The following is a 19847-nucleotide window of genomic DNA, read 5'->3' on the forward strand; positions in this document are numbered from 1 at the left end:
CATTCGGTTGGTGGGGAAGTATGTGGGGAGCCATTGATTAATGTGACTCGTGCAATTCGAGGCACTAACCTTAAAATACATGCCACCTGTACAAAATATCATCCTTTCTCATGGTCTGCACAACCCATGCTGGGGCAACTGCCAGCAGGCAATCTACTTTGTGCAGCGGCTGCACTTTTTAGTGGTTCAAGTTTTAAAAAGTTAGAGTCTTTCTTTCAGTTTGTGGGAATCCATTTCATTGCGAAAACTCAGTTCTACAAATACCAAACCGATTATCTATTTCCAGCCATTAGCGAAGCTTGGAGAATGGAAAAAATATGTCTATTGATAGTACATTTGCGGGCAAACGGTTCAGGCTAGCCGGTGATGGACAGTGCGACAGCCCAGGATTTTCAGCCAAGTACTGCACCTACCACTTTCAGGACATGGAAAGTAAGAAAATTGTGAGTTCGGTGGTCGTGCAGGTGTCACAAAGTACATCCTCAGTGGCCATGGAGAAAGTTGGCTTTGTAGCATCATTGCAAGAACTACAATCGCGGGGAATGGTGATCGACCTGATAGCCACGGACAGACACGTTTCAATTGCCAAGACAATGAGAGAAGAGTACAAAAATATAAATCACCAATTTGACGTTTGGCATCTTGCAAAAACAATCAATAAAAAAATGTCGGCTGCAGGTAAAAAAAAAAGATATGCAAGGTATTTCACAGTGGTCCAAGTCAATCAGCAACCATCTTTGGTGGAGCTCAAAAACATGTGAAGGGTCGTTGGAAATTCTACTGGAAAAATGGCGGTCAGTAATGTTACACTGTAGCAACGTTCACCGCTGGAACACGAACCAACATTTCCACAATTGTGAACATGGCCATTTGTCTACAGAGGAGGCACGGAAGAAGAAGTGGTTGATTCCTTCATCACCCACTCACAAAGCCATTGAAAAGATTGTATTTGATAAAACTATAACAAGAGATTTGAGGGGACTCACGGAATTCTGCCACACAGGAGATTTGGAGGTGTTCCACAATATGTGCCTAAAGTACAGACCAAAACGATTGCATTTTGGCATGGAGGGCATGATAAATCGGACTCTTCTAGCGGTCTTGGCACATAACCATAATGTTGGCCGTCAACAAAGGCTTCGCTACAATAAGGCCTTCACAAAAAGAAGTAAACAATGGGTTATCAAACCAGTGTTTGAGGATATGCAATATGACTTTATTGAGAGACTTATTGTTGATGTCCTAGATAGGCACATACATGGAGTTGTGAACGAACCTGTGCAGGGGACAACTACATTGCCACCCAACATTGCCTCTGTTCCATGTCCACCTAAAGAAGAGCTCATTGAGAAATACACATCACGGTTTAAATGATTGTAATTTGATTGTCTGTTCTCTCGAGTCTCCTCATGTCGCAGGCCCATTGAATATGTGTAGCTATGTATTGTGTAAATAAAAGTGATTGCTCTGTGAGTCCTGTGAGATGGCCTTGCACTGAATGTAGCTAACTAGGAATGTGTGCTCGTTCAAAGTGAAGGTCAGCTGCTTTGATTATTTTCTCGGGTGCCGGAATGGCCCACGACTCAGTATAAGGTTCTATTGTTATTTGACCTTGACAGGCCGGGACCATCCCGAAAGACTTCTTCTTGGGGGTGTGGGGCAATAACGTAAGAAACGATAATGAATATAATTTCAGAAACGAAAGCCATTTAATGTTCGTTCATTAGAAGAAATAACGTCGGCATAGAAGGAGTGGTATTTCGGGGCTGCCCTACGCACAGACACAATGGAAAATGCAAATATAATGTAAGTAACTCTTTAGATGAGTTTATACCGCAATTTAATTACTATACAGTAGCTTTAAAGACGGGTTAAGTTGTACTTGTTCGTTCTATGTGGCATATTGTTTTGTACCGCGCACTATCTTGAGGAGAACCATCTCCTTTTACGGAAGCACCTCAAAACCTTCCTCTTTGCTTCTGCTTTCTCTCTCCCTCTCCCCTGCTACAACTGGTCCACTGTCTGCGACCTCGGTCCTGGGCCCTTCCACTCTCCACCTGCACTGCCTCCCTGTCAACCCCTGCACTGGGGGACTGTCTCAGTATCCTACAGCCCCCCCTTGACGTATAATACCCAGTTGCACTGTCCTAGCTATGAAATAATTTCCCGACCTAATATATAAAATGAATAATTTTAATAAAGATCTGATGGTGAGACTAATTTCATTTTTTATGTTTTTAAAACAGGTACATCCTTCATTATTGTATGTGTCACGAGTACCAGACACCGCCAGACGGCTTTTATAACCGCCAGTTGCTTCTCCGCGTGAACAACGTTAGCACCCTGACCATTTTATGGGACGATCGCCAAGTACAAGTATGCCCTTACGCGGTACTAACGGCTAGATGCAACATACAGACCGTTGTGGTGGCCTAGTGCCTCGTTGTTGGAACAGCCATGCGATTATCAGTGCGACCGAAGAGCTTATTTTATCGTAAACCAACACCCTGTGTACTGCACACGAACATCGCTTGCCTCAAGACGAACTATTTTGGATCGAGAGCAAAGAAAAATGCAAATCGCAGAATATTCTCTAAACATTTGATGTCCAATAAATGTACTTTGCCAAATGGACAATCTTGCCGTTTGATTTTAAACCACAGTTTCATATTCCGAATTGTGGCGCTGTATTGTGAGATGATCTAAGACCCTGTGTACAGCAAAGGAACATCGCGTGCCTCAAAATGAACTTTTTGGAACGTGAGCAAATAAAAATGCAAATCGCTGAATATTCTCTAAACATTTGATGTCAAATAAATGTACTTTACCAAATTTGCAATCTTGCGGTTTGATTTAAAAGTACAGTTTCATATTCCCAATTGTGGCGCGCTGTGTTGTGAGCTGATCTGTGTTGGTTTCCGGGTTCTGTGTGTAGTCGCGTAGAAGACGCCTGGGCGCGTTTGCCTACGCAGCACAGTCACGTCACGGATAGAGGCGGGGAATATGAATGTTTTGATAAAGTCTGTTTCAGGGGCGGGGGATTTGATTTAGTGCCGCAAACGCAGGTGAGCCAGGTCGATGGGGGGAAATGATAGGATTATCAGAAAATGGCGGCTGATTTCGAGTGCGTTAATGGACGAAAAGTCGGGTAAGGTCCATAGGAAAGTTTTCTACGATCTACCGATTTATGCTTAAAAACACATGGCCGAACCGTAGGGACAATAAAAAAAAAGTCCCAGAACTATCCTTTAACCAAGTAAATGAATAAGAAGTAAATGAATGCCCCTCACAACTCGTGGTTACCACTTTCAATAATTGTGCACTTTGAGTCCTTGCCACTCACTTACTCTCCCATTAATAGAATAGCCGACATACCAAGAAGTGCTTGTTGCTTCCCCACTTCCCTCATTTTACATTCTACCTGATTGGCAGTAAAAACGTAACGGCATGTGCCAATTCAATGCTCCAGCCTCTGCTAATACTACCCACATGCGCCAGTAACTCCTCTCTTCCAGTGACCTATGTATTCTATAAAATAGGATTTAAATCATGCACTATCACACTGCGCTGTTTGACAAGAATTTAATCTGAACACACGACACGTGTTTCAATCTACAGGGTCTTTTTACAGGCTGGTTACATCATCAAAACACATGAATGCGTATTGTACAAGGGTACAGGCACATAAAAAGAACCACCAATAATTACAGCCCATGGGCATACAAAATCATACCAATGCAAATCAAAACAGTTTGTGAAACCAGGTTGAGTAAAAGGATTATGACATCACAGGGCATCACATTTCATTTCAAAGTGAAATAAAAATTCCAAGTAAATGTAAACCCACAAAGCAGTTGATGAAAAATGAATAAAATATGAAAGAGAAAGGGACAAAATAAAATAAAAAGGGAAAACAAAGAAACACAAATAACACCATTACTAATATTTCAAAAAATGCAAATCACCTATATACACGGTACTAGTGTAGTTTGCCATCTGGGCCATGCCACGCTCTTAGCGCTCATGCAAATGCATGCTAAGTGATCCATTAGCCATTTCACCACCTTATGATATAGTTTATTTATGTCGTGCCCATAACAAGTGTTTCAGGGCGCAACGAGGCAAGGGAGGACAAAACAACGATCTTACTAGGCCCAGTGACATTGAGAACGTGCAAGTGCAGGGGAGAGGGAAGCCTAATTAGGTGCCTAATAAGAATACCACTATTCTATGTGGGGAATTCTATTGTGAATTTTATTCATAAGTCATACGTGTTATAGACTCCCCATTTAAAGAGATCGTGAAACCCTATTGGGCATATGGATACCGAACTAAGAGTAATATATCGCCCATAAATTAACATGCAGATGCCTACCGTTTTATAGAAATTGACTGGATCTGATAAGGATCCAAGTAGGGAAAGATTGAGGGTCGATAGAGAACGTCCCCTATTGTAATGCAATTGGTCATTGCCATATTAATTGTCTTATATATTCTGTGTGAATTATTCCCCCCAAACCAGTAGCAGTGCAATTCTTCTTCCATTTATTAAATTAATGGTGATCACTTCTTAGAATGAAAATTGGTTCCAATTATTTCAGGTAGAATTAAGTTTCCCATTTAAATAGCCAATAACAGATACCATATAGGAGATTTTCAACTAACAGGCACATTAATATGGTCAAATGGCATTTAAATCTCAATAACAGTGAGAGAATCATTAAAATGCATGCTCTCACACCATACTTTCCACGTCAAGATGGCGCGCTGTCAAAAAGAATTTTCGAGATTTAAGCTCAATAGTTATATTCAAGGTCCTTATTAGAAAAGGTAATATGTTTCATGGAGTTTGTTTTGAATAGACTGTCGCACTAAGAATGTGGCAAAAACAGCATCCATAAATCTCATTAAATAGTGAGGAATGCGATCTTAAAGCACGTTGTCATATGTAATACTCTGCGCCAAGATGGCGTGCTGCAAAAATGCATTTTGACTTTCGCCCCGTGACAATGTTCAGGTTCAATTACCAGAGCTGCCACAGGCCGGCGGGTTGCCAGGGGGTCAGAAGCCGAAAGGCTTGCCGAGCAGGTAAGAACAGAGTTCTTTTGTTGCTCTTGTCTCTGTTCTTTGAAGGCGTTTATGGACTTAATCGAGGCTTTTCCTTAAATGATTTCATAACATTGAGGAATTGGTTGTTCTTCACTACAGTTTATTTATCTGCATTGGTGGCAGTATACATTTCCAAATCAGGAATTTATATTTAGCATCCTCACCTCGGGTGCAATCAGGTGGTGGTTGTTGGGGATGTATATTCATGCATAGCAATTGGTGGACTTACAGACTCAGTTAAATACCTTTTACATCCTTTTCAGAATTACAGTGCAGTTACTGGAACCCGTACCAGGTTACGTTTGTTCTCAAGGTATATCCCAAACTGAATAGGTCTATTGCTCAGGCGGACTATATTGGTGCATTATATAGGGCCTAACATAGGTATATCTAACATTAGGTTTTCACTACTTGGATCCTTATGACACAGATCCAGTCAAATTCTATAAAATGGTAGGCATCTGCATGTTTACTTATGGGTGACATATTACCCCCTCCGCCCCGGAAGTTGGTGTCCATATGCCCAACAGGGTTTCAAGATCGCTTTAAAAGGGGAATGACTTACTAATAACATTCACAATAGAATAGTGGTATTCTTATTATACATATTTGTAGGCACCTGAAGGTGGTGAAATGGCTAATGGATCACATCTGCATGAACACCAAGGTTGTGGCATGGCCCGGGTGGCAAACTACACTAGTACTGTACATATAGAAGTGATTTGCATTTTAAGAAATATTAGAAATGGTGTTTTGTTTTACCTTGTTTTTATTTTACACAAAAAGGTCTGGGAGCCCTCTACCGAGAACGAACATGGCCAAATAACCTGCTCTATAGGAAGGTGTCACTCGGGAGGGTCTACAACCACGTTTTAGCTCACTTTATCTTTCAGAGTGGAGAAATATCCACTTGCATATCAGTCTTTATTCCAGCCACAAGGGCAGTCCAGCACCAAAATGCTAGGCAATTCTCCTCTGAACAAGAGTACCAACAGCAACCCCAGACATGTGTTTCGGACTAGTCGGGCCTCAGTGAGGTGAAGCTATGCCTCTCTAAGCACAGTAAGCAAGGGGTCCAAATCTGAATTACCCTGAGTAACTTAGGGTGAAGAGATTCCATAGAACAGGGTATTATTTGACCCATGTTTGTTCTCAGTAGAGGGGCTCCTACACTCCTTTGTAACTTTGTAAAACTTGGGATTTCACCCTAAGTAACCCAGGGCAATACAGTTGTGGACCCCTTGCTCACTGTGTCTTAGAGAGGCACAGCTTCACCTCACGGATGAGGCCCATCTAGGCTGAAACGCGTTTATGGGGTTGCTGTTGGTATTATTGTTCAGCGAAGAGTTGCCTAGCATTTCGGTGCTGGACTGTCCTTGTGGGTGGGACAGACTGATATGCAAATGGGTATTTCTCCCTGTGAAGGGAGCAGTGAGCTAAAACGTGTTGTAGTCCCTCCTGAGTGAAAAATTCCATAGATCAGGGCATTTGACCCATGTTTGCTCTCAGTAGAGGGGCTGTGACACTCCTTTGTAAGTTTGTTTTTATTTTATTTTGTCCCTTTCTCTTTCATTCGTTGCTTTGTGGATTTACATTTACTTTTAATTTTTATTTCACTTTGAAATGCAATGGAATTTGATGCCCAGGGTTGTCATAATCCTATTACACTCATGGTTTCACAAAATGTTTTGATTTGCATTGGTATGATTTTGTAGCCCATGGGCTGCAATTATTGTGGTCATTTTTATAAGTGTATGACCCTTTGTACAATAAGCATTCATGTGTTTTGATGATGTAACCAGCTTGAAAAATAGACCTTGTAGTTTGAAAACACATGTCGGCTGTGTGTTGTGATTACATTCTTGTCAATCAGCGCAGTGTGATAGTGCAGGATTTAAATTGTAATAGGCTACAGGATCCCTTTTGGGCACAGGGACCCAACTGGAATCATCACCTGCAGCAGATTGTTGTGCATTTTTGTCAAATCGTTCCTGTTCTGTGTATTGAATAGACAAGCGCATTAAGTTCTACATCCGAGTGCCCCCTTGTTCTTTAAAATAGGGCAAAAAAATATCGGCATAAATTATTCATTAAGATAATGATTGACCTTAATGCTTATGCTGCAAATCTTTACTGTAAGGCACAAATGGTGAATTTTTGCAGTTTCAACACAGTGTTCGAAATGGCGGTTCTTAACAATACTTTTGTTCAGCATTAATTCAGACTTTGATTTTATTAAATCTAAATTACCTTTTATAATTTTTTGGGTAAACATTAGCATTGGACACATTTAAGACATGCAGAACTTCTAAATAACTAACTACACAAACACCCACTTCAACATGCACCCTGTGGTGGACTGACAAAACGTTACTCAAATGTATGGTTTTCCACTCTTGTCAGAATGAGGTTCGGATAAAAACCTTTGCAGACAAGGGGTTATCTTCAACAAAAAATGGTGTTCCCGTCTCTTAGCAGCCTAAGCAAGAGGTGTCAGAATGGTCTAAATATATGGTGTTGTCAGGGTGCAATAGCTGCACTCGCCACTAGCTAGTGTAAGGAAGGCATGGTATCAAACAGTAAGACAGACACAAGTGACCACAGTTCAAGGGTGTTTATTGAACTTATTGGGTTTGAAAAACACCCATCTAATCCTAAATCTAAAGATGGGAGCAAGCTATGACCATCAAATAATAACGCAGTCCTAGTCGAGTCTGTCAAAATAAAAGGGCATATACTCAAACATATTGCCGATCCTTACTTCTAAATTCAAAAGTGTGGAAAACAATGCTATGCAAACAAAGTGTTCAAGAAATGATATGTCAGAATATTGAAGCCGTTAGCTTCCCCTTCCTCACGTTTTCAGCACGGGACAAGGCGGCACACTCTAGCTTGGCACACTCCCTGGCTTATCTACCAAGAGGATGCAGCTAATAACTTCAACATCAGGGCCTTCTGTGCCAAAATCTTTGCCATTCCAAGTCTCTGATTTCAGAGGGCCTGATGCAACCCAAAAAAACATTAAAGTTCCTTCCTTCTCAGGACTTTCAATTATACACCTTCTCGGGTGATTCATTGTTCAACCTGGGTCCCCCTCCGCCGGGCTCAGACCCACTTTAACACAAAACCTTCAATTGGTCTCCCTCTGCTGGGCTTGGACCAAATTAATTTACTTTTCCAAACTTTATCTACTTCATCAAAATCAAAGACTTTCAAATGTACCTGGGATTGTGCTTCACCCATCGCAGGACCACTTTGATTCACATTTATTAGTTCTCATTCAATCCGTCACCCTCCATGGGGCTCGACCAAATCCATCTACTTTTGTCACTTCTCAGCTACATACCTTACAGAGACCTTCGATTGAGCACCCACGGCGTGCCGGACCACACTGTCAAAGGTATTGTAGCCAATGTATTTATTTGTTTATTTGTGCATTTATAAGTCTGTAGGAATCAGGGCGCCAAAGAAACCCAACATGGGTAGGATGAAAACAGCAGAAATGAAGAGACAGGCCCAAGTACCAACACCGGAAACCTTTCAAATAGGCTAGTCTTCAGTCCCTTCCTGAATTTCTGGAAGTCCGTTTCTGAACGCAGTACCTTAGGCAATTGATTCCAAAGAGTAGCGGGCACGGACAGTGAAAGATCTGCCCATACCCCTGGCTCGTCTACTTCTAGGAATAGAGAGACAACCCGAATCACTTGCTCTAGTAGATCTATAGTGATGTTGAACATTAACACATTCTCTCGAGTAATCAAGAGCATTACCATACAAACATTTGTGGACAATACTCATGGTTTCAAAGCGAATCCCTGCTTCCACCGAGAGCCAGTGTAACTTCCTCCTGTGAGAGGAAATGGGCTGGTGTCTGGTGATCCATTTAACAATGCATACTGCATCATTCTGCAAGACCTGAAGACGCTGAATGCAGTTCTTACTGTCCCCAATCAAGGCGTTGCAGTAGTCAATCCTCTGCATTAACAGAGCATGCACAAGAATGGGACAATTAGTCTCGAACATACGGTTTGACCGGCCTAAGCAGCCTGAGGAAATATTGAGCTTTGTTACAGACCTAGTCGATGTGCAAGTTTGAGTTCAGAGAAGATTCAAAAGTCTCACCCAATTTCTTGACTTTATCCACAGTTTTGATAGTGATTTTCAATGCAAAAGCCCTCATATTGACTATCCAGCTTGGATCTGGCCTGGGGGGAGTCAAATGGCATGAGCTCGTTTTTGGTGGATTTCAAACACATCCCATTATTGGCCATCCAATACTGGATTGCTGCATAGACTTTATTTACCCATTCCACATCCTTTGTGTATATGCCACTCAACTCAAAGCCAAGTTGGGTGTCATCAGCATAATTTGTAAAATGAACACCCAACCTGTCCAAGAGATCAGAGAGGGCGGCAATAGATGTTGAGTAAAGAGGGGGATACACGCGCACCTTGAGGGACCCCAGACAAGTGTGCATGTCCCCACCACTATCCAAGACTTACGCCCGGTCAAGAACAATGCTAACCAGGCTATAGCCTGGGTAACATAAGCAGATAGCAATTTCTCATAGTCGACCAGGTCGAAGGCTGCTGACAAATCTAATAACATCAGTAGCACAGCCTTACCATTGTCCATGATATGGAGCATTTCATTTTTCATTTTCAGTAATGCCCTCTCTGTCCCATAGCCCAATCTAAAACCCGAATGCATAGGGTGTAAGCTTGCTTTAAAGTTCAATCACTCATCAGCAGTTTAAGTTCACTTGCTTCTCTTATCACACGCGTTTTTTTTTTATTTTAACAATGTTCGTTCCAGAGCTCGCTATTCAATGTTGCTGCTTGTAACCTTGGCTTCAACACAGACCAGTGTTGTATCGATCTCCTCAACTCACCGGCTGGGTTGACTTCACTGAATCTTTGTTCTTGGAGCAAAGGATGGTACTGCAGCGGCTGGTGATTCTCCTCGCCTTGATTGAGGCGGGAGGGTCGCGGGTATTTCCGACACACAAATCAGGATTCTTTAGCCTGGTTTCCTGGTCTTACGCTTCCTATTCTCGAGGTCACTGGAAAGTAATAGCTCATTGGTGAAAAGGTCAAGGGAATTTCCCTCCTTGCAATCCCCTTCGGTTTTGAAGTCTTTCCTCTCTTGCTCAGCTGCCATATCGAAACTGCTGTTTCCTCTTGTTCTTTGCCTCGCTCGGAGCATGCTCTCGCGCTCCGCCTTTCACACGTGTGGGGAAGTGTAATGGAAGTGAGGTATGTGTGTGATGGTCAGTAATTGCCCGACCATTGTATTGGGACATGTTAGGTATACTCCTCTGGAGTTAGTCTGTTTTCTCTCATTACGGGCTGTCCGTGAGAAAAAGTGTTCGTGGATGGGGTAAAGAGGTTACAAGGAAGGGGATACGGTGGCCCACTCCCCGAAGACCCCTCACCCAGGTGATCCTCCCGCACTGGTCCACCCCCAGGAACTGGATCCAAAAGCGATGGCCGTGCCCTGGCCACCTGGATGACAGATCCCCCGGGGACTAGTGGGTGAGACACCTTCTGGTTTCCAAAACTAGTCATATTTGACTCTTGGCGAGTAAGACATTGTGGGCTATGTCTATGCCTAGAATTGAGGTGGCAAGTGAAGTTGTCAAGGCTGGCTAGAAGCTTGCAACTTGAAACGTTGCCCCCTGCCAAGTCTTCTAGGGTCAGAGATCTTCCACAGGATCTGAAGTATTTCTCCCCTCCACGAGAACTGACAGCTAGTAGGGATATTAACACTTATAATCTGACAAAGAGGGAAAAGGGATAAACACCTTGGGGTTTTTAGTAACAACAGTAAAGGATGTTCCATCTTGGAACTAGATAATCCCAAGGTGTCACACTGTAGTTAACTGTAAGGTGTCATGGTTTTCTCTGTAATAGGGGTACATGTCTCCCTCTGGATCTCTACCTGGTGTATAGTGCCCAGCTCCCTGCTCCAAGGAATATAATACTATCTAGCTCCTCGAGGTGCTGTGATGGCTCTTCTGGGCCACAGTGCCGTGGCCTCCTTGGAAATTGTGCCCATCCCACTGTTCGGAAGAAGAATAAATTAAGCTTTTGCATTGTGCTTTATGCCAGAGACTAGCCTTTAAGCGTGGGACCGGGATTCAAACCCGTGAAGCTCTACGCTGTCTTGCTTATTCCTTTCCAAGCCTTTCCGCCTCTCGATTCTCTCTACCTTGTCCGTGTCCATGTTTTCGGGATCCTCAGTTGTCTGTTGTGCCAGTTGTCTGTTGTGCCAGCTGGTGTCGTCTAACCTAGTCTGTGCTCAGTCTTTGCTTTTCTGAGGTCTGGTTGGTGTGATCCAAAATGTGGTAGTTCCCCTGCTGACTGCTTTTACCCTTTTACATCTCCCTCTAGCCTTAGATACCTCTCCCCTCCCAAACCAGCTTTCTATGACCCTGTATTGGCTAGATGCCAGATTCAGTTGTGTGGAGCCTCCAGATAGACTCTGGTAGCTGGAGTACAATTTGCACACCTGTTGAAGGTTTCCATCATACTGTAGGTTCATAATCTTTGGCAGCTTTCTTTTGTCCAGGTGCAAGTCCTGTCTTCCTCGCTTAGAATTCTTGGTGTTTCCAACTGATCTTTGGGTTTTAATTTCAGCAATTGTTTCCATTGACCTTAGAGAACTCACTGGGAAGGTGGCTGAGGGGTTTGGTCCTCCTCCCCTGCTTAGGTTCTCAGACTATCTATAATCCTTGTGATCTTACTAGGATTTGGACTCCCCTCCACTGATCTCAAATACTTACGGGAAAGAAGTCTTCAGTAACATAACTATAATTTGCCATTGTCTCAATCTTTATTGGCTAGGATGGAGCATGTATCACCATGTACAGCATCCATAAGGCACATGGCTTGAGCAACCAGCCCTAGTAGGCTAGCTTTCCTGGGTCACAGTGTCACCTCCATGTCCAGGCAGGCACTTGCCTTCATCAGAACCCTCAAAAACCATGTGCTAGGGCATGGCTGGTACAGGGATGGCCTTGCATTAAGAAACCGCAACTAGGGAGGTGCTGTTGAGCCGCGGACAAATGTGGACATGAACACAAGGAGCTCCAACTGGGCCGCCATCATCCTGCGAACAGATCCCGATTCCCGGTACAGGCAAGGATAATCTTTGTGGTGCTGGACTCCAGAGGGTCCAAGCTCCCGGCCACTGCATTTCTGACTGAAATCGGACCAGGGGAACAGCTCCGATAGGCTCCAGTGAGGAGCTGGGCGACCGTGAGCCGCCATCTTGGGACTGCAGTGCACTGCCACGCGACCAGTCAGAGTGGTAAGGTGCCTTCCTGCCCACTGCCCTGCTGTATAACACCACGGCACACCTGCAGAGGTGACGACTCAGTCCACTTCCTTTCTGAGGCGGCCCTCAACAGTGAAAGAGGGGGGGTGGGGAGGCTGCACCCATTCGAAGTCAAAGTGGAAGGCCTTGCAGCAGAAGTGTCCTTCTTGTGCCAGGATCTCCAGAGCCTAGCAACAAGGGTAGGAGAAGCTGAACAACGAGTTTCAGACACAAAGGATGCAATGAAGAGACTGAAAAGGCAGCTCACGTCAGTCATCCAGAAGCTGACAACTGGAGAACAGGGCAGAGGACAGCGAAGGCAGGGCATGCCGTAATAACCTTTGCATCCTAGGTGTGCCTGAAAAGGAGGGGGGGGCCCCATTATGGAGCTCTTCTTGGAAGACTGACTGGTGCAACTGTTTGCTCCGTGGAGCGAGCGCACATGATCCCAACGGGCATGCCCACCCACAGGGCACCCCCACGGATGATATTAGCAAGGCTATTGAATTGCAGAGCCAGAGATGCCTTACTGCAAATGGTGAAGGCCAAGGGCCCCATTACCTACAATGGCCATTGGGTGGGCTTTTTTCCAGATCACACCATGGAAGTTCAGAAGGCACGCCAATCCTACGATTCAATCAAGAGAAAGCTGCACTCGCTAGGCAATAAATATGCCCTCGTTTTCCCAGCTCAACTGAAGGTTCAACATGGGGAATCCACTCATCTCTTTTACACCCCAAAAGGAGGCCTGGGCATGGCTAGAGACTCAGGGCCTATCGGGAAGCAAAACCCAACTGACAAATAGAAAACCACAACGGGTACCAACCCAGGATAACCTACCGAGCACAGTCGGCAACCAGACCCCAGAACAACAGGCACAGATCGAGGTCTGGGACAGGGGAGAATGGCTGAAGAATGCAGTTATGTTAGGAATGGTTGAGAACTGAATGACAAAGCCATGAGGTACCGGGCATAGGTGGCCACTGGACTGGAGGGTGCACTGCTTCAGCGGACTCCCGTTAGCTGTTTTGTGTTGGTTTTTGCACCCGTTGGTGCGATTTTAGGCAACAAGTGCTTCAAGTTGGGAGAACGGGGGGGTGTGGGGTGGGTTATGGGGGACTTTCAAGGGAAGTTTGATTGGGGTTTTTATGGAGGACTTGGCTGGCAGGCGGTTGGGGTTAGAAGGGCTTGGGAGTTCAGGAAAGACATACGGATGTAAGGGCTGACATGAACGGAGTTGGGAAGAGCCCTCCGTTCTGGTGTGACCCACAGGGTTATTGGCAGGTTGATGGCTGAAGAGAAAATCTCTCTGCTAACGTACAATGTTAATGGGCTGGGCTCCAGTATTAAACGTTGCCTGGTGCTGCAGTTCTTGAATAGATATAGCCCGGACATAGTACTCTTGACTTAGACACACCTGGTAGGGAGGGAGTGCAAATTGTTTAAAAGGACGAACTACAATAAAGCTTATCATGCTGGTTTCTCAAGGGGAGCGAGGGGGCGATGATACTGATTCACAAAAGGATCCCCTTTCATCTCACAAAGTCAAATGGGTAGATGGGTATTAAAGGGGAGCTGTGGGGGGCCAATTGGGGAGTGGTGGCCGTATATGCCCCACCCGCACACATTGGACCTCCTGAATGATCTCCAGATCTTATTGCTCTAAGATACAGTGGATACATGGGTGATCGGGGGGGGGGTTTCAATTACATGGACTTGGGGGAGGACCGCACACACTTGGGAAATAGGAAACACCCTCACCACCAAGCTAAGATCATTTGCTACATCGCTGGACATGGAAGATGTCTGGTGACTGCTGCACGTGTCGGAGGCGGGGTACTATATTTTCCTCGAACGCTCGTGGCTCTATGTAATGTATCTATGACTTTTTTCTCCCTTACAGGATCACACATAGGCTCATCTCAGTAAAATATTTGGCTTAGGGATTTCAGACCACTTCCCCATTCCTCATGGAACTTAAAAGGGGCCTGACCAGGCCCGCGACAATGTGGAGCCACAACGCATACTACCTAGGGGATACCCGGAGAACCTCTGAATACTTTACTGAGAATAAGGGATCCGTAGACAGCCCAGTTATACCCTGGTAGGGTTTCAAGGCAGTGCTACGGGGGAAACAATATCACCGATAGCAGCTGCGTGACAGAAACATACGCTCGGGAAGCAGAAAAGGCAGAAGGGGGCTACAGGCGGAGGAGGAATTCCTTGTCTCACGTACCTGGGCTTCTCGGGAGGCCCTGGTCACGGCACAGGAGGCTTTGAGGAACAGGGCTCTAGAAAAACGCAAAGCACGCACACTGGGCATTACAGAGCCAAATCCATGAATCTGAGGACAAAGCCGAAAAGATGCTGGCATGGCTGGAGAAGAGAGAAGGGGCGAGGGGACAGGTACAGGAGGTACAAGACCCAAAGGTATGGCAGAAACGGAAGACGGGGAGATTGCGGGGGCATTCGCATCCTTCTATGAGGAGTTGTACCCCAGGGGACCAAGTTGGGCCGATAGACCGAGGCTTCATCGGTCCCAAGGAACTCCCTTACCTAACGGTGCAACAGAGAGGTGGGTTAGACGCGGACCTAACAGAGACCGAGGTGGCTGCAGCGCTCCTGCAACTACAGTCAGGCAAGGCTCCGGGGCCCAAATGCTACCCAGCCGAAATCTGGAAACGACTCAGAGACAAAGTCACAGGGCCCATGCACCATCTCTTCCAACAGTGTAGAGTGGATGGCATCCTCCCTCCGGATCTGATGAAGGCTTGCATAGTGGTCTTGCTGAAGCATGGGAAACCTTCCGAGCGATGTGCCTCTTATCGTCAGATATCATTAATTAATGGTGAAGCCAAAGTGCTGGCACAGGTTCTGGCCAACCGCCTCTTGGGGGTCATAGACTCACTAGTACACACAGAGCAGTGAAGGTTTATGCCAATCCATGTGCATGAACATCCGCAGGGTGCAGATGGCAGTTAGTCAAAGATCGCAGCTACAAACACCAGCTGCGCTCCTGGTAATTGATTTCGAGAAAGCCTTTGACTCAGCTTCGGTTAGGGTTAATGGGATATTATCGGAGGGCTTTCCCCTTGAATGAGGGACAAAACAGGGATGTCCCCTATCCCCCCTGCTGCTCATTTTGGCCATTGGTGATCAAGCTCTTGAAGGATCCGGAGTGGGTAGGCTTCAGCTGGCCCTGGCAGGAAAGACCGGGTCTCGTTATATGCCAAAGACCTACCGATATATATGGGAGACCCGACGACCTCCTGTCGAACAGTGATCAAGACACTGGGGAAGAATCAGAGCAATTGTGGGCTTCGAGTGAATAAGCAGACATCAGTACTCTTCCCATTAGTTGGGGGTGTAGGGGCCATTCTCCCGAGACAGCCCTTCCCCAGTACTTGGGCGTGCAACTAGGTCCCTCCCTGGAGGATTATCTCTGACTCAACCTCACCCCGCTACTGGATAGGTTCTTGTCCGATGTGGCTCACTGGCAAACGCTATCGCTGATGGGTAAGGCGACACTGTTCAAAATGTTAGCCCTCCCCAGATTTCTATATGTGCTGCAGAGCGCCCCTATAGCGATTCCTAGAGCTATTTCCGGTGCGATTGAGAACTCTTGAGGGGCTTGCTCTGGGGCTGGGGGGGGGGGGGAGATGGGGGGGCAGCCACGTATCGCTTCACTCTTAGGACACTCCAGCGCTCGGTGTCGGAGGGTGGTCTAGGAATTCCCTGCCTCCAACGGTATTACTGGGAAGCACAAATGGGCATGATAAATGATTGGTTGCATGGGCACCCGGACTGCATGTGGCAATAGAGAATGGATGGATGGGGGGGGGGGGGGGAATGACCCAAACAGATACAGATACGGCACTCCCCGACTAGTCGAGCACACCAGGCAAACATGCAATGACGCACACCATGACACTCCAGAAAATAGGGCATTTCAAAAAGTGGGAAGAACTGGGGGTACAGAACCTCGCAGATTTGGTTCGTGATGGTGCCCTCATTCCCTTTGCAAATTTGCAGGACATGTTTGGGGTGCCAGGGAGAGACCAATATAAATATGTGCAGTTAACCTATGCAATGAGATCTCAGTTCCCTGCTCTGGAAGAGGTACCCACATGTTCACCCTTAGAGGCGAATGTCTTTCCCAAGCGCATGTGCAGGAAGACCACTTCAACTTTATATCGGGTACTGGCAGCCTTTGGATTCCCAGAACTATCCTGACTTCGAGGTAAGTGGGAAGGGGATGTGGGGATACTGGAACCAGAGGAGCGGGTCAAAGCACTTCTATTCCCCAAGGGAAATTGGGAGGGCGGCCAGGTTATGCCTGATCCAATACACAATATTCCATAGGGTACATTACCCACAAACTTCACTTTTGAGATGGGGGGCGACGGACCAGGATAATTGTTTGAGATGTGGTAGAACTGGGGGTACATTCTTTCACATCTTATGGGAATGTGCACAGGTACAGTTGTTTTGGGGGAAATGTATTCAGAAACTGCCTTTAATAATTGTGTCAGCGATCCCCTGTGTTCCCAAACTGGCTGTACTTGGAATCTGGGGGGATGCTGGGTACACAAGATATGAAAAGGTGTTTCTAGCCGTCGCATTAGGGCTGTCAAAGAAAATCATAGCAATGATGCGGGGGGTTCTGCAGACCGTCCACGACTCAGCCAATGGACTGCCGAGATGCACAGATGCAGGTCTCTTGAACGGCGCATTTTAAAGGCCAGAGGATGTCCACGGAAATGTCAACAGGTGTGGGGCGGTTGGGCTGGGGAAGCGGACTGACAAGTGAGAGATGGGAGGTGGAATCCACCCTAGGATACATATTGTGTGTCATGCCTAGAATGCTACGTGTACAATATTGTATGCAAATCCCAGGTATACGAGAATGATGTACCGAACCCGACACAGCCAAGTGATTTGTTTTGTTATTGTAATGTTATCAGAAAACAAATACAAAGATTTGTTTTTAAAAAAAAAAGAAGACAGACTACAACTAAATGGGCGGGCCTACCAGCTGCTTCACATTACGCACAGCTAATCTCAAACGCACTACGGCCTTTTGCAACCTTACTGATGATGTTCATCATACTCGCCACTCCACAGAATCAACTGACAACCTCTCAAACTTCTCCATGCTCATATTTGAGACAAGTAGTGGGAAAAAGTGTGTTGCACAAACACAAAATAAAAGCAAGAATAAATGATAAAACATGCTCACAACATAGCACATTGTTGATGGGGAACAATCAGCATTCTGGACTGACTACCAAGGACATTGTTGCAACTAGCTTCAATAAATGTGGTTATAGAGGCTATGAAAGATGATATGGATACAATTTGTACATTCCCACTTTGTTCCTAAGAACAGCCATGTTTTGCAAGCTTGGCATTATTGCACAGTATTAACATCCGTCGGGCTCAATTGTAAAATTAACCCTACTCTTAATAAAGAAAAGGAGACAACATGGCCTTCAGTAAGGGAAGCTGAAAGCTCTTACTTTACTAGAAAGATCCTTTAAACGAAACAGTGTTGTCCCACAACACAATCATTCAGTACAATGTTCACAAACTCATTGCTCATCATTTAATTTTGTGTAAAGAGATATGGGCAACTGACATTTCATCAGCATTAGATTGATGAGCACAATCTGAACAGGGAGTGGAACATAAGGCCTGAATAGGTCCCGTCACACCCTATACTTTAGCACAGGAGAGGCTACAGCCAAACGCCTTGGTATGCTTTATCAACCAGTCATCCGCCTCTGACACAGTGCTCAACTTCAGCTAAACGTAAATGAACAAACAAGGGTTGTTGGTGATTAGCAAAGAGGATGCACATGCATAATGGGCTAAATAATGTTTCCTCCATGCTTACCAATCTGAATTCGCTCTCTCCCCGAGACGTCTATTCCTTTGCTCCAAATGTTGATAGATCTTTCCCCTCCGTTACTTCATGCAGGTGGCATGACTCTTCTTCTAACACACATCCAGATTGCCTGCCAATGTTTTGGCTACATAACCCGATCAATATAGCCTGAAAAAAGAAAGAAAAAAACAGAATGTTAGGGGGTTTGTGGCAATCCTATATTAAACACAATTAGAGAGTCAGAAGGCAGAGTATGCCGTTTCTACAATAATGTTACAAAAAGTAGCATAAAATTCCCCAATTGCAAAACATGATTTGAAATCAATTTCACAATCACCCCAAAAATATAAATGGGATAGAGGGTTTATGAAGTGGGAGACCAAGCAAGTGAATATGAATATCCCAAAAACCGAAGGGGTGGAAGCAAAAAGAAACATACATTCTAAGAACTCATTTGTATGAACCCAAATTCATTGAAACTACATTGAGATGCAACAAAACTGGCATTTTAGCTGCACTATAGTATGGGAGTAGTTGCTTTATTCCAATGCACAGAGGCTGTTCACTGCCCCAATGCTACATGCTTTTCTGTGAACATGACTTTAGGTTACAGGGCTCACCTAGAGGGTGCACATTCTCAAAGAGATGGCAGTAGGCTACGGGGCCTATTTGAGCAGGCATTGGGGTGCCTTTCAGAATTTACCTGTGGAAGCTATATATATTGAATTGCTTATACAGAGGCTTACGTCATCTTTGGCTTTGTATCCATAATGGGTGTATGGGCCAAGGACTCAGATGCGGCAAAAGACAATAGTTCATATTCCATTTGAACTATTTGTCTCAAGCCAAGATTTCAGTAAGAATGTTGAATGATTATTTTTGCACACAGTCACAATGCACAGATGGGGCATTTCTATCAGAGTTCCTGTACATATTGCAGGAAAAGGGGTGATGCGAAACAACATGCTTTCTAACTAATGTATTTAAGAAAACACTCATCTGGTTATAATGAATCAAATGGTGCCTTCTATACAATGTTGCAAACACATTACTAGTTCAAATAACATTCCTTATTAGCATTCATGAAATGAAAACCAACTAAAAGCCCAAGTCCCAAACAAAATGTAAAAAATAACAAAAATGAATGACACTAAGGAACAAGTTACTTACCTGTAACTGTTGTTCTCCAGCATGGGTCTGGCATGGATTCACATGCTCATGAATATTCCCCGTCGTCAGGCTGGGAATCCTCGGTAAAGAAAAAACCAGTATCAGTTTCGTTTCTGATCTGCCTTTCGTAGTAGTAACCAATCACTGATCTCTGCGTCATACTGACCACAGCCAATGACTGCCCTCTACCTAAGCCTCGCCTCTGGCAGCCATCTTCAGATTTGGTAGCACGTGAAGTGGCAGTATGACCAAGTGAAGAAACGCAGAGGGGTAGGCGGGAGGGTTCGCATGTGAATCCATGCCAGACCCATGCTGGAGAACAACAGTTACAGGTAAGTAACTTGTTCCTTCTCCAGCATGGGG

At 45.0% G+C, this 19847-nt stretch overlaps 1 protein-coding gene across 8 annotated transcripts in view; it reads right to left on the minus strand.

The window, feature by feature from the left end:
• The window catches only part of NUMB (NUMB endocytic adaptor protein), an 824148-nt gene that overhangs the window by 606999 nt on the left and 197302 nt on the right, over positions 1–19847 (minus strand). For 4 of the 8 annotated variants that reach the window (XM_069638650.1, XM_069638645.1, XM_069638649.1 and 1 more), the window contains exon 1: positions 18324–18461. The gene's annotated coding sequence lies outside the window, so the exon portion shown is untranslated. Of the gene's footprint in view, positions 1–18323; positions 18483–19847 lie in introns of those variants that run through there. The other 4 variants (XM_069638646.1, XM_069638648.1, XM_069638651.1 and 1 more) reach the window with 2 other exon arrangements.

Source organism: Ambystoma mexicanum, chromosome 14 (assembly GCF_040938575.1).
Source record: "Ambystoma mexicanum isolate Mex_15411 chromosome 14, UKY_AmexF1_1, whole genome shotgun sequence".
Lineage (NCBI taxonomy): Eukaryota > Metazoa > Chordata > Amphibia > Caudata > Ambystomatidae > Ambystoma > Ambystoma mexicanum.